This window comes from Somniosus microcephalus, chromosome 4 (genome assembly GCF_052327205.1).
Source record: "Somniosus microcephalus isolate GS21.2 chromosome 4, FLI_Smic_1.0, whole genome shotgun sequence".
NCBI lineage: Eukaryota > Metazoa > Chordata > Chondrichthyes > Squaliformes > Somniosidae > Somniosus > Somniosus microcephalus.
The window spans coordinates 43,592,512-43,607,803 of record NC_140990.1 but is presented as its reverse complement, the minus strand read 5'-3'; the positions used below and the strand labels follow the sequence as shown (position 1 = coordinate 43,607,803).

Here is a 15,292-nt window from a genome sequence, read left to right as displayed (position 1 = left end):
CAGGGCAACTACTGCATGGGTTAGATACAGAATAAATCTCCCTCTACACTGTCCCATCAAGCACTCCCAGGGCAGGTACAGCATGGGGTAGATACAGAGTAAAGCCCCCTCTACATTTTCCCATCACACATGGCCAGGGCAGGTACAGCACGGGTTAGATACAGAGTAAACCTCCCTCTACACTTTCCCATCAAACACACCCAGGGCAGGTACAGTACGGGTTAGATACAGAGTAAAGCTCCATCTACACTATCCCATCAAACACTCCCAGGGCAGGTACAGCACGGGTTAGATACAGAGTAAACCTCCCTCTACACTGTCCCATCAAACACTCCCAGGCAGGTACAGCATGGTTTAGATACAGAGTAAAGCTCACTCTACACTGTCCCATCAAACACTCCCAGGGCAGGTACAGCACGGGTTAGATACAGAGTAAAGCCTCCTCTACACTTTCCCATCAAACACTCCCAGGGCAGGTACAGCACGGGTTAGATACAGAGTAAATCTCCCTCTACACTGCCCATCAAACACTCCCAGGGCAGGTACAGCATGGGTTAGATACAGACTAAAGCTCTCTCTACACTGTCCCATCAAACACTTCCAGAGCAGGTACAGCATGGGTTAGATACAGAGTAAAGCTCACTCTACACTGTCCCATCAAACACTCCCAGGGCAGGTAAACTACGGGTTAGATACAGTCACTGACACCAATCTCCTCCTTTCTGAAATGAACCAACCCCACAGTCACTGACATCAATCTCCTCTTGTCTGATATAAACCAACCGCACAGTCACTGACACCAATCTCCTCCTGTCTGATATAAACCAACCCCACAGTCACTGACACCAATCTCCTTCTGTCTGATATAAACCAGCCGCACAGTCACTGACACCAATCTCCTCCTGTCTGATATAAACCAGCCCCACAGTCACTGACACCAATCTCCTCCTGTCTGATATAAACCAGCCCCACAGTCACTGACACCAATCTACTGTCTGATATAAACCAATCCCACAGTCACTGACACAATCTCCTCCTTTCTGAAATGAACCAACCCCACAGTCACTGACATCAATCTCCTCTTGTCTGATATAAACCAGCCTCACAGTCACTGACACCAATCTCCTCCTTTCTGAAATGAACCAACCCCACAGTCACTGACATCAATCTCCTCTTGTCTGATATAAACCAACCGCACAGTCACTGACACCAATCTCCTCCTGTCTGATATAAACCAACCCCACAGTCACTGACACCAATCTCCTTCTGTCTGATATAAACCAGCCGCACAGTCACTGACACCAATCTCCTCCTGTCTGATATAAACCAGCCCCACAGTCACTGACACCAATCTCCTCCTGTCTGATATAAACCAGCCCCACAGTCACTGACACCAATCTACTGTCTGATATAAACCAATCCCACAGTCACCGACACCAATCTCCTCCTGTCTGATATAAACCAGCCCCACAGTCACTGACACCAATCTACTGTCTGATATAAACCAACCCCACAGTCACCGACACCAATCTCCTCCTGTCTGATAAAAACCAGCCCCACAGTCACTGACACCAATCTCGTCTTGTCTGATAAAAACCAGCCCCACAGTCACTGACACCAATCTCCTCCTGTCTGTTATAAACCAGCCCCACAGTCACTGACACCAATCTCCTCCTGTCTGATATAAACCAATCCCACAGGCCCAGAAATGTTAAACTCAGCCCGTTATCTGGATTGGACTTGTCTCCATTCCCGTGCCGAGGGGATTGCTGTACCAGGCGGAATGGGCATCATTTGGGGACTCTCGATTCTCCACCAATTCCCATTCCTCTTCTTTCTGGTGGATAATGGAGGTGCCACTGTGTGTAATGTGCAAGTCAGTAAGAATTGTCAGCAAGGATTAATCAGCACTTTCTAACTGGAGATGTTAATCAGCAGAACCTTTTAGACGCTGAATTGTAGATTTTGTACCAAGGTCAATTTCGGGTGAAAGTAAAATTCATAATTTTGTCAAATAATTTCTTATGAAAGTCCTGAATTAAGGGTAATAATCACAGACAATGGTTCTTAAAGGGACACTGCAGCCCCAACAAGTCAATCAGTTATATATCCAGAATATTAACCCTATAACTGGGCTGGAGTTTATTAACATCAGCAGAAACAAACCCCAACTGTCAGAATGAACATGGTTCAGTCCTGCATGTGATTAACAACAGCAATAACATCAGAATCCAACTCCTGCAGTCATCTGTGAACTCGCTGGTGTCTCAGCAGGTTGGATGACTGAGTGAATCCCTTCCCACACTCGGAGCAGGTGAACGGTCTCTCCCCAGTGTGAACTCGCTTGTGAGTCAGCAGACCGGATGGCTGAGTGAATCCCTTCCGACACACGGAGCAGGTGAACGGCCCCTCCCCAGTGTGAACTCGCTGTTGAGTCAGCAGGCTGGATGGCTGAGTGAATCCCTTCGCACACACGGAGCAGGTGAACGGCCTCTCCCCAGTGCGAACTCACTGGTGTGTCAGCAGGCTGGATGAACAAGTGAATCCCTTCCCACACACGGAGCCGGTGAACGGCCTCTCCCCAGTGTGAACTCGCTGGTGGGTCAGCAGGCTGGATGACTTAATGAACCCCTTCCCACACACGGGGCAGGTGAACTGTCTCTCGCCCGTGTGAGTGCGCTTGTGTACAATGAGATTGGATGAACACCTGAACCTTTCCCCACAGTGAGAGCAACTGAACGGCCTCTCCCCAGTGTGAACTCGCTAGTGGTGAATCAGTTCCTCAGAGCTTTTAAAGCAGTTCGCACGGTCGGAGCATTTAAAAGGTCTCTCGTCAGTGTGAACTCGCTGGTGTCTCAGATGGTGGGCTGAATTAGTGAATCCCTTCCCACACACGGAGCAGGTGAACAGCCTCTCCCCGGTGTGAACTCGCTGGCGAGTCAGCAGGTTGGATGACTGAGTGAATCCCTTCCCACACACGGAGCAGGTGAACGGCCTCTCCCCGGTGTGACAGTAGCGATGAATTTCCAGCAGGGATTGGTAATTGAATCCCTTCCCACACACAGAGCAGGTGAACGGCCTCTCCCCGGTATGACTGCGTCGATGAGCTTCTAGCTGGGACGGGGCCTTGAATCCCTTCCCGTAGTCCCCACATTTCCACGGTTTCTCCATGTTGCGGGTGTCCTTGTGTCTCTCCAGGTTGGACGATCAGTTGAAGCCTCGTCCACACACAGAACACGTGTACGGTTTCTCCCCACTGTGAATGGTGCAATGTTTTTCAGGCTGTGTAACTGGTTAAAGCTCTTTCCACAGTCAGTGTCCTGGAACACCCTCACTCGGGTGTGTGTGTCTCGGTGCTTTTCCAGTCACACTGATGTTTGAAATGTCTTCCCACAGGCAGAACAGACAAACATTTCTCCTTCCACATTCAAAGGCTGATGATATTCAGGTCCTGATGAATGGAGTGACTGTCAGATCTTGATGTGATGTTTGGTGTGAGTTTCCTGTCTGTAAATCCTCCCCTTCTAACACCCTGTAAAAGGAGTTTACAAAAGCCATCACTGTAAGTACAGGACAGAAAATCAGAACAGACAATTCTAGTTCTAATGGAACATTCTTTCCTCTCTTGTTCCCCCAAACATGTGGTCCAAACTAAAAGAAGCCAAAATAAACAACAAAGTCCCAACAAAAGCAAAGAGAACCTTCCCAACTAAACCAGAATGTTGTTCCCAGTGCCTGAGAGACACTCTGTACCCTGAGGTGCCCACCGGTCGAGGAAGGTATCAAGTGAACCGGTGGACACCGCCTGTTCCCTCTCCAGGGCCACCCGGGCAGGGACAAGACCACGGGAGAGAGGCAGGCAGCCAGAGTGACCCACCTCCCCATAGGCCCCGCCCATCCTGGACATACAAATTTCTGTTTTCGCCAGGCCCAAGAACAGGTCCAGGAGAAGATCCTCCGACTTAACCACCCCCCTCCGCACCGGGCAGCCAAAGATTAGGAGCGTGGGGCTAAAGTGTAACCAAGAGTTGAGGAGCAGCCCCTTCAGGTAACTATACAGGGGCTGCAACCTCTCACACTGAATATATACACGGCCCATGGACTCCTCTGGGCTGCAAACATCACATGCAGCCTGGGAGTGGGTGAAGGTGATTAAAAACCTGCTGCCCGGGATGCTCCATCTCCCAGGCACTGGGACCCGGTTGGGAACAGGGACCCTGAAGCCCCGCCCACTCGCTGTTCTTGGCCAAGATAACAACAGAGTGCGGTCGGGGTCAGAGAAAACGCTGGAAAAACTCAGCAGGCCAGGCAGCATCCGTGGAGAGAGAAACAGAGTTAACGTTTCAGGTCGAAGACCTTTCGTCAGAACTGGAAAAAAGCAGGAAATGGAGGGGCTGGGAAAAGGGGGCGGTCAGTGATAGGATAGAAAGCAGGAACAAGGTTGAAGAGACAAACGGAAATCCCGTCGAAGAGAAGAGCAGAACTTCTTCAAGGTGGGCATTCCACCAAACACTAATACAATAGCAAAATACTGCGGATGCTGGAAATCCGAAATAATAAGAGTGCGTTCGGGGTCAGAGAAAACGCTGGTAAAACTCAGCAGGCCAGGCAGCATCTGTGGAGAGAGAAACAGAGTTAACATTTCAGGTCGAAGACTTTTCGTCAGAACTGGAAAAAAAGAGTATTAGTGTTTGCTAAAAGCATGTCTTTCGCTTCAGACCATCGCCACCACTCGCACTGCGCATGCTCAGAGTACAGCTTGGTCCTGCGCCTGCGCACTGGGCTCCTGTGGTCATTGATTGGACACATTCTGCCGCGGGGGATTTATACTCTTACTTAGCCCAGTGGTATCAAGGCCAATTATTACCCCTGAGCTGTCTTGGCTGAGATCAACGAACAGGATTGAACTTGGGATCTTCCTAGTCAGTTGTGCAGAGTGTTTTAAAATTTGGGGGAGGGTTAGAACAGAATATTTTGAAAGGAATGTTATTCCGCCTTTAAAGGAAACCTTCATTAAACTGCAAAATTCTGAAGTCTTTCAAAATTGAACAAGCAAAAAGTAGTGAGACATTTTAGAAAGGCTCAAGTCACTAAAATAGACAGGTTTACAATCACTGCACGAGTACAGAAGGGAGCGACTGTTAACAGGAGCTCCATCAGTGAAGTGCTCCGACACTCCAAGATAAACCAGACTGTCCCTTTAACTATAAATATGCAAAGTAAAGGGGTCACGGTCCTTTTAAATATCTGCCCCATTGCCCCAAGCCACTGCCCACTGGAGGAGGAACAGCGCGCGGTCTCTTTATAACCTGACCCAGCAGGCCACATGAGGAAACCCACTCTATGTGGGGCGGGGCCTTGGGAACCAGCTCTATGGGGGGATCACCTACACTGAGATACCAAATCCAGGGACCACCTACACAGAGACACCAAATCCAGGGACCACTTACACTGAGACACCAAATCCAGGGACCACTTACACTGAGACACCAAATCCAGGGACCACTTACACTGAGACACCAAATCCAGGGACCACTTACACTGAGACACCAAATCCAGGGACCACTTACACTGAGACACCAAATCCAGGGACCACTTACACTGAGACACCAAATCCAGGGACCACTTAAACTGTGACACCAAATCCAGGGACCACTTACACTGAGACACCAAATCCAGGGATCACTTACACTGAGACACCAAATCCAGGGACCACTTACACTGAGACACCAAATCTAGGGACCACTTAGATTGAGACACCAAATCCAGGGACCACTTACACTGAGACACCAAATCCAGGGACCACTTACACTGAGACACCAAATCCAGGGACCACTTACACTGTGACACCAAATCCAGGGACCACTTACACTGAGACACCAAATCCAGGGACCACTTACACTGTGACACCAAATCCAGGGACCACTTACACTGAGCCACCAAATCCAGGGACCACTTACAGTGTGACACCAAATCCAGGGACCACTTACACTGTGACACCAAATCCAGGGACCACTTACACTGAGACACCAAATCCAGGGACCACTTACACTGAGCCACCAAATCCAGGGACCACTTACACTGAGACACCAAATCTAGGGACCACTTAGATTGAGACACCAAATCTAGGGACCACTTACACTGAGACACCAAATCCAGGGACCACTTACATTGAGACACCAAATCTAGGGACCACTTAGATTGAGACACCAAATCCAGGGACCACTTACACTGAGACACCAAATCCAGGGACCACTTACACTGTGACACCAAATCCAGGGACCACTTACACTGTGACACCAAATCCAGGGACCACTTACACTGAGACACCAAATCTAGGGACCACTTACACTGAGACACCAAATCCAGGGACCACTTACACTGTGTCACCCAATCCAGGGACCACTTACACTGAGACACCAAATCTAGGGACCACTTACACTGAGACACCAAATCTAGGGACCACTTACACTGAGACACCAAATCCAGGGACCACTTACACTGAGACACCAAATCCAGGGACCACTTACACTGAGACACCAAATCCAGGGACCACTTACACTGTGACACCAAATCCAGGGACCACTTACACTGAGACACCAAATCCAGGGACCACTTACACTGTGACACCAAATCCAGGGACCACTTACACTGAGCCACCAAATCCAGGGACCACTTACAGTGTGACACCAAATCCAGGGACCACTTACACTGTGACACCAAATCCAGGGACCACTTACACTGAGACACCAAATCCAGGGACCACTTACACTGAGCCACCAAATCCAGGGACCACTTACACTGAGACACCAAATCTAGGGACCACTTACACTGAGACACCAAATCCAGGGACCACTTACATTGAGACACCAAATCTAGGGACCACTTAGATTGAGACACCAAATCCAGGGACCACTTACACTGAGACACCAAATCCAGGGACCACTTACACTGTGACACCAAATCCAGGGACCACTTACACTGTGACACCAAATCCAGGGACCACTTACACTGAGACACCAAATCTAGGGACCACTTACACTGAGACACCAAATCCAGGGACCACTTACACTGTGTCACCCAATCCAGGGACCACTTACACTGAGACACCAAATCTAGGGACCACTTACACTGAGACACCAAATCTAGGGACCACTTACACTGAGACACCAAATCCAGGGACCACTTACACTGAGACACCAAATCCAGGGGCCACTTACACTGAAACACCAAATCTGGGGACCACTTACACTGAGACACCAAATCCAGGGACCACTTACACTGTGTCACCCAATCCAGGGACCACTTACACTGAGACACCAAATCCAGGGACCACTTACACTGAGACACCAAATCCAGGGACCACTGACACTGAGACACCAAATCCAGGGACCACTTACACTGAGACACCAAATCCAGGGACCAGATACACTGAGACACCAAATCCAGGGACCAGATACACTGTGACACCAAATCCAGGGACCACTTACACTGAGACACCAAATCCAGGGACCACTTACACAGAGACACCAAATCCAGGGACCACTTACACTGTGACACCAAATCCAGGGACCAGATACACTGAGACACCAAATCCAGGGACCACTTACACAGAGACACCAAATCCAGGGACCACTTACACTGAGACACCAAATCCAGGGACCACTTACACTGAGACACCAAATCCAGGGACCACTTACACTGAGACACCAAATCCAGGGACCACTTACACTGTGACACCAAATCCAGGGACCACTTACACTGTGACAAATGAAAAAGGACACATCCAGTGACAGTGGCATCATCAATAATTATTTCTATCCCTAATCCTAACCCGTAAGCATAACCACTCACCTCTAATCCTAACCACTAACCCCTATTCCTGACCCTAACCACTAACCCATAACCACAACCAGTAACCTCTAAGTGTAATACCTGCCCCAAACCCCAAGACCCCAACCACTAACCCTAAATCATTCAGTGTCAATGGTCATTGTGATGTCACCGGTGATGCAGGTCGGTCGTGTTGTCAATAGTCATTGTGATGTCACCGGTGGTGTAGGTCAGCCGTGTTGTCAAGAGTCATTGTGATGTCATCAGTGATGCAGGTTGGCTGTGTTGTCAATAGTCATTGTGATGTCACCGGTAATGCAGGTCGGTTGTGTTGTCAATGGTCATTGTGATGTCACCGGTGATGCAGGTCGGTCGTGTTGTCAATAGTCATTGTGATGTCACCGGTGATGCAGGTTGGCCGTGTTGTCAATAGTCATTGTGATGTCACCAGTGATGCAGGTTGGTCGTGTTGTCAATGGTCATTGTGATGTCACTGGTGATGCAGGTCGGCCGTGTTGTCGATAGTCATTGTGATGTCACTGGTGATGCAGTTTGGCCGCGTTGTCAATAGTCATTGTGATGTCACCGGTGATGCAGGTTGGCCGTGTTGTCGATAGTCATTGTGATGTCACTGGTGATGCAGGTTGGCTGTGTTGTCAATAGTCATTGTGATGTCACTAGTGATGCAGGTCGGCTGTGTTGTCAATAGTCATTGTGATGTCACCGATGATGCAGTTCGGATTAGTTGGTTTGTAGAATACTTGCTTTACTATCTTATAATCATCAGTATCTTATAATCATCAGTAATAGATTTATAATCGTGTGTAGGAATTAAATATAAAAGTCTGTAATCAGCAACTGTATGCAATGGTAACCTGAATTATGTATAACATGAAACCCTTTTTATGCTTAAAAGTCTGTGAGTAAGCTGTAACCAGACAACCTGGGGTGAGGAAGAGATTGCCGTGGTCGATCAGACTGCAGTTAGCCTGGGAACCAAGGTGAGCTGCAGTTACCACTGTGTGGAATGTTATAACATCCGCAGTGAATTAAACACAAAGGCCAAGTTCAAGGGTCGTATCACAAGCAATGAGACATGTTCCTTTCGTATTGCCATAACTACCCCAGATATGAGTCTTGGTGTCAAAAGCAGATGATGTAAAAGTGTCAGCAGACTAAAGCCTGTGTAAACCAGAGTGCTGCAAATGTGGCATCTTTATGATTGGATTTTGGGTCTGGGTGTCAGCCAGTGATTGGTTCAGGAGGACTCCATAACGGTATAGGAAGGGGGTCTTAAGAGGCACAAATTGTAGAGGATTTCAGGAGTAGAAGATTTCAAGAACAATAAAGGAGACACCTGGGAGATGAAGAGACAAGAGACACAGGGTGCAGCTTATTCACGGTTGTGGCTTCAACCCAGAGTATAAGAACATAAGGACATAAGAAGTACGAGCAGGAGTGGGCCATTCGGCCCCTCGAGCCTGCTCCGCCATTCAATAAGATCATGGCTGATCATCGACCTCAACTCCACTTTCCCGCCCAATCTCCATATCCCTTGATTCCCCTAGAGTCCAAAAATCTCTCTATCTCAGCCTTGAATATACTCAAAGACTCAGCAATCACAGCCCTCTGGGGCAGAGAATTCCAAAGATTCACAACCCTCTGAGTGAAGAAATTCCTCCTCATCTCAGTCTTAAATGGCCGACCCCTTATCCTGAGACTATTCCCCCTAGTTCTAGACTCTCCAGCCAGGGGAAACAACCTCTCAGCATCTACCCTGTCAATCCCCCTCAAAATCTTGTATGTTTCAATGCGATCACCTCTCATTGTTCTAAACTCCAGAGAGTATCGGCCCATTCTACACAATCTCTCATCATAGGACAGCCCTCTCATCACAGGAATCAATCTAGTGAGCCAAATATACTACATCTACTGGTTCCCCTTTATCTACCCTGCTAGTTACATCCTCAAAAAACTCTACTAAATTTGTCAAACACGATTTCCCTTTCATAAAACCATGTTGACTCTGCCTAATCATGTTATGATTTTCTAAGTGACTTGATACCACTTCCTAAACAATGGATTCCAGCATTTTCCCAATGACTGATGTCAGGCTAACTGGCCTGTAGATCCCTGTTTTTTCTTCCCCTTCTTTCTTGAATAGCGGGGTTACATTTTCAAACTTCCAGTCCGCTGGGACCATTCCAGAATCTCGGGAATTTTGGAAGATCAAAACCAATGCATCCACTATCTCTTCAGCCACCTCTTTTAGAACCCTCGGATGTAGGCCGTCGGGTTCCTGGGGATTTGTCGGCTTTTAGTCCCGTTACTTTCTCTAGTACTTTTTCTCTACTTACATTATTTACGTTAAGTTCCTCACCCTCATTAGACCCTTGTATCCCTACCATTTTTGGTATGCTTTTTGTGTCTTCTACTGTGCAGACAGGTACAAAATATCCTCACAACATTCAAGAAGCATTTAGATGAACACTTGAAACGCCATAGCATACAAGGCTATGGACCAAGTGCTGGAAAATGGGATTAGAATAGACAGGGCTTGATGGCCGGTGTGGACACAATGGGCCGAAGGGCCTCTTTCTGTGCTGTATAACTCTATGGCCTAGAAGTTCAGTTAAGGCCCGCCAGCAGGCTAACGCCCAAAAGTTAGCGCTGCGGGCGGAGCCACTTGCGCCCGCCGGAAATTCAGTTTCAGCGCCCCAACTCGAAGGCGGCCGCTATTCAAGGGTTTCGGCGCCCCCGCTTGGGGCGCTGAAACTGAAGTGCCGGACTCGCGGAAAGCAGCTGGCAATGCCGCGGGGGGGGTGGTGGAGGAGGCCGGGGAAGGAGGTGCGGGCAGGCGGCCGCCAAAAAAGCGGCCGGCCACACCTCCACCTTAAAGCGCCCCAGTAGCGCAGCAGTACGGCCCCGTTTTTCCAGCGCTGTTTGCGGCCGCTGCAGAAGAGGCGGCCGCAACTAAATATGGGGTTTGGGCCGGAAGCGGGGCGGAACCGGGGCACTGCGCACACCGATGACGTCATCGGTGTCGGCGCAGCGCTACCGGCTACCGCCGCCATTACCGCAGCGCTGAATATCAGCGCACCCTCTTACACTGGTGCAGAAACCCTATTTGGGCAGTAACTGGGCGCAAAGCCCACTGAATTTCTAGGCCTATGACTCTAAAATATTTGTTTGAAATTTCTGCCATTTCCTTATTCCCCATAATAATTTCTCCTGTCTCAGCCTCTAAGGGACCAACGTTTACTTTTGCTACTCTTTTCCTTTTTACATACTTGTAGAAACTCTTACAATCTGCTTTTATATTTCTTGCTAGTTTTCTCTCATATTCTATTTTTCCCCTTTTTATCAATTTTTTGGTCAACCTTTGCTGGTTTCTGAAACTCTCCCAATCCTCAGGCTTATTACTATTCTTTGCAACATTATAAGCTTCTTCTTTCAATCTAATGCTATCCTTAACTTCTTTAGTTAGCCATGGTTGGATCACTTTTCCCATGGAGTTTTTGTTTCTCAATGGAATGTATTTTTGTTGAGAATTATGAAATATTTCTTTAAATGCTAGCTACTGCTTATCTACCACCATACTTTTTAATCTATTTTTCCAATCTACCTTAACCAACTCGCCCCTCATACATGTAATGTAATGTATGTAATTGGCTTTATTTAAGTTTAAGACTCTAGTTTTGGACTAAGGCAAGTCACTCTCAAAATTAATGTGAAATTCTATCATATTATGATCACTCTGCCCCAGAGGATCCTTTAATATGAGATTGTTAATTAATCCTGTCTCATTACACAATACAAGATCTAATATAGCCTGTTCCCTTGTTGGTTCTATAACATATTGTTCTAGGAAACTGTCCGAATGCATTCCATGAACTCGTCCTCCAGACTACCTTTGCCAATTTGATTCGTCCAGTCTATATGAAGATTAAAGTCCCCCAAGATTATTGCATTACCTTTGTTACAAGCTCCTACTATTTCTTGATTAATATTCTGTCCAACGGTATAGCTACTGTTAGGGGGCCTATATACTACTCCTACCAGTGTGTTCTGCCCCTTATTATTCCTTATCTCCACCCATACTGACTCTACTTCCTGATCTTCTGAGCCGAGATCCTTTCTCGCTACTGTCGTTATGTCATCCTTTATTATTAGGGCAACTCCCCCTCCTTTTCCATTCTGCCTGTCTTTTCGAAACGTCAAGTACCCTGGAACATTTAATTCCCAACCTTGGCCACCTTGCAAACATGTCTCTGTAATAGTTATTAGATCAAACCCATTTATCTCTATTTGTGCCACTAGTTCGTCTATCTTGTTACGAATGCTTCGTGCATTCAGGTAAAGAGCCTTTAATTTTTTTTTACCATTATTCACTTTGACCTTATTCTCTGCTGCACTGCTACCATTAAACTCTCTGGCCTAGAAATTCAGTATAGCCACTTTTGGGGCGGTAAAGTCGGGCGGGCGCTAAAGTTAGCGCCCGCCGGAAAGTGGAGGCCACTTCGCCGAAATTCAGTAGCTTTGGCCAAGGAGTTTGGGCGAGCGCTGAAACTGGTGTTGCACTGCTAGCTTTAGGCGCTAAGCCGGCGGTGCGGACTGATAACGCCGAGGCCGGGCGCAGCGCAGGTGCGGTCATGTTTTGATTGACAGCAGACACCCTGACGCCGGCCAGCTCTTAAAGGGGGAAGGGTCGACTTTGTCTGCAGCCACGCCCTGGATAGTGGAGCCCTGCAGCTAGGCCTGAACACTGCTGGTGGACCCAAATAGCGCCTGAAGCCATGCAGAAGGCCCGTGAACGAGCGCAGCGCTTCTCAGAGCATGCTTTGAGGGTGCTGCTTAGGGGGTTGGAAAAGAACAGAGAGATCTTGTGCCCGGACAGTGGCAAGAAGGCTCCCAGGAGGCAGTACAGGAGAGCCTGGAGGGAAATCGCCCTGAGGGTGTCAGCCAACAGCGATGTCCCCAGGACTGGTGACCAATGCCGCAAGAAGTACAACGACCTCAGTCGGTTGGTCAGGGTGAGTACCCTTTCCAGTGTCCTCCTCATCCTTGCATGTGCACCTCACATTATGGGCAAAGGGACCTCAAAGGCCTAATGGCCAGCCCTCCTCCCGCAGCTATGGCACTGGCATGATCATCAGCAGCACTTTCTGCACTTCACACACTGGCCAAGCTATTCGACCATGGGAGGCAGTGCACACAACAACAGGGCACCACACTGTACTTAGAGGCCGTCCTTTCTCTTGCAGGCCAAGCTGGCGTGGAATTTGAAGAGCCAGACTGTCACCGGGGGAGGCCGTCCCCAGTTCCAGCAGCTCAGTCAGCTGGAGGAGAGCGTGGCTCGACTCGTGCGTGGCCGGGTGACTGGCCCCGTTGCTATTGGAGATGCCGACCCTGTGCTGGGACCCAATGGTAAGGACATGACCGTTTGGACCTCTCTGGTTCCCCTTGCGCTTCAGATCTACATCCTTTGCCACTGTCCCACCAATGCGCATAATGGCACCACTCATGCCTCCCTCACTGATGCCCTGTCCTCACTCTAAAGCTACTCTTGTGCCTTCCTGCTTTCAGCTGGTGAGGAGGAGGTCCCTGAAGCTGAGAGTGCCAGTCCCTTGGAAGAGGAGGACGACGAGGACCAAGAGGAAGGCGGCACATCGGGGGAACCCTCATCCGCACCAGGGGATGGCAATGGAGGGGACACGTCTTGCCTGGAGGAGAGCCAGGGGGAAGTGTTGCAGGGGGGTGTAGCTCCTGGGCCCAGTGGCGTCCAGGCAGGTGGGAAGGGTCGGGCAGCACGGCTGCCTTCTCCCCAGAGGGGGGAAGTGTTGCAGGGGAGGGCAGTTGCTGGGCCCAGTGGCGTCCAGGCACGCGGGAAGGGTCGGGCAGCTCGGCGGCCTTCTCCCCAGAGGGAGAGTCCACCCTCCAGTCTGGAGACAGTCCTCGCCCAGGAGGTGCGCCTCCTTGATGAAATGTCCACGGCCTCGGAGCGGCGCCACAACGAGTTCATGGGGGTTGTGGGACAGTTGCCTCAGGGATTGAGTCCCTGGCTCATAGTGTGGCCAATTTCGGGGACTCACAGGCCAGGGGTGTCGAGCAACTCGCGGCAGCACAGGCCAGGGGTGTCGAGCAACTCGCGGCAGCACAGGACGCGAGTCGCGAGTTCATGAGTGGTGCCGTCCAGACACTGGCTGATCTGATGCGGGCACAGACCAGGGCAGTTCGCGCACTCACTTCTGCCACACTCGCTGTGTCACGGAAGCATCGCCAGGGCACCCGCCGCCCTGCTGCAGCACAGCGGTCTGGCCTTCACCAGATTGCTGCGCTTGCTGCAGTGCCAGGCCGGCCGAGTGCCAGTGTCTCTGGCGACCAGCGAGCGCCTGGCATCAGCCAGCTTGCCCCCATTGCTGCAGCTGCCACTGCCACTGTAGTGTATGTACCCGTTTACCTTTAAGGGAACTATAGAATGTAACCGTTCGCCTTTAAGAGCACTACTTTAGGTGTGGCACTATTTGTTGGCTCATGTATACTGTAATACCGATAGTGACCACACCAGTATATAAGGGTTGTGATACGTTAACTAGGGCAGATTCGCCCGAACCTCTGAATAGTAAAGACCTGTTTTATTTGTTAATCTTGGAGTCTGTGTATTATTTGCAATACAATCCACAGACTTAACAATGGCGACGAGGACGATCGTACCCTGCGGCAACAGTACTTCCTAAGCTACTAAGGAGCGTCGAAGTGAGGCAACCGCCTTCGTCGTGCTGCTGGAAGAACACACGAGGCTGCAGCAACAGACAGGAAGCAGACTAGCAACGAAAGTTCATCAGCAACAGGCACAACTACCCTTTTACCATGGTGCGGAGTGCGTCGATCAACTAACAAAAGAAAGCAACCGGCGACCGCAACGACTGTGAGTAGGGGAAAGTGTGGAAAATATCCGGAGGATAAGGGCAGTGACCACCACGGTCGAGGGGGTGAAAAAGGCCGGACAGCGACCGGGAGCACAAGGCACGGTGGCGATAAATAAATAAATAACTAAATAACCCGCGAAGAATCAGCCGCAGCCGGGGAGGAAAGGGCCGGACTGCGGGAGGTCGGGGAGAGGCGTTTGAATCCGCTGAGCGAGAGCCCGAGAGGGAGCGAGCACGAGCCGCGCGAGCGGGTGAGCCAGAGCCCGAGAGGGAGCGAGCAAGAGCCGCTTCGAGCGGGAGGCGCTTCGCAAGCCAGCGATCGCACCAGCGATAAGGGCCGGGCCGCTTTGAAGTAAGGGGCGCAGCCGGGCCATCGATCGCAATCCCTGATAAGGGCCGCACTCGGGCTGGTAGGGCAGAGTCGGCAGACACTGAAGGCGCGAGAGCCACGGTGAACAGCGCGGGTCATCGATCGCGGCGGAGATAAGGGCCGCACTCGGGCTGAAAGACAGCGTCGGGGGTCGGGTGAA

At 49.9% G+C, this 15,292-nt stretch overlaps 2 pseudogenes; one reads left to right on the top strand and one right to left on the bottom strand.

The window, feature by feature from the left end:
- Positions 1-3,360, bottom strand: part of LOC147118756 (uncharacterized) — a 95,611-nt pseudogene extending 92,251 nt beyond the window's left edge.
- Positions 3,361-8,148: 4,788 nt separating this feature from the next.
- Positions 8,149-15,292, top strand: part of LOC147118755 (uncharacterized) — a 50,155-nt pseudogene continuing 43,011 nt past the window's right edge.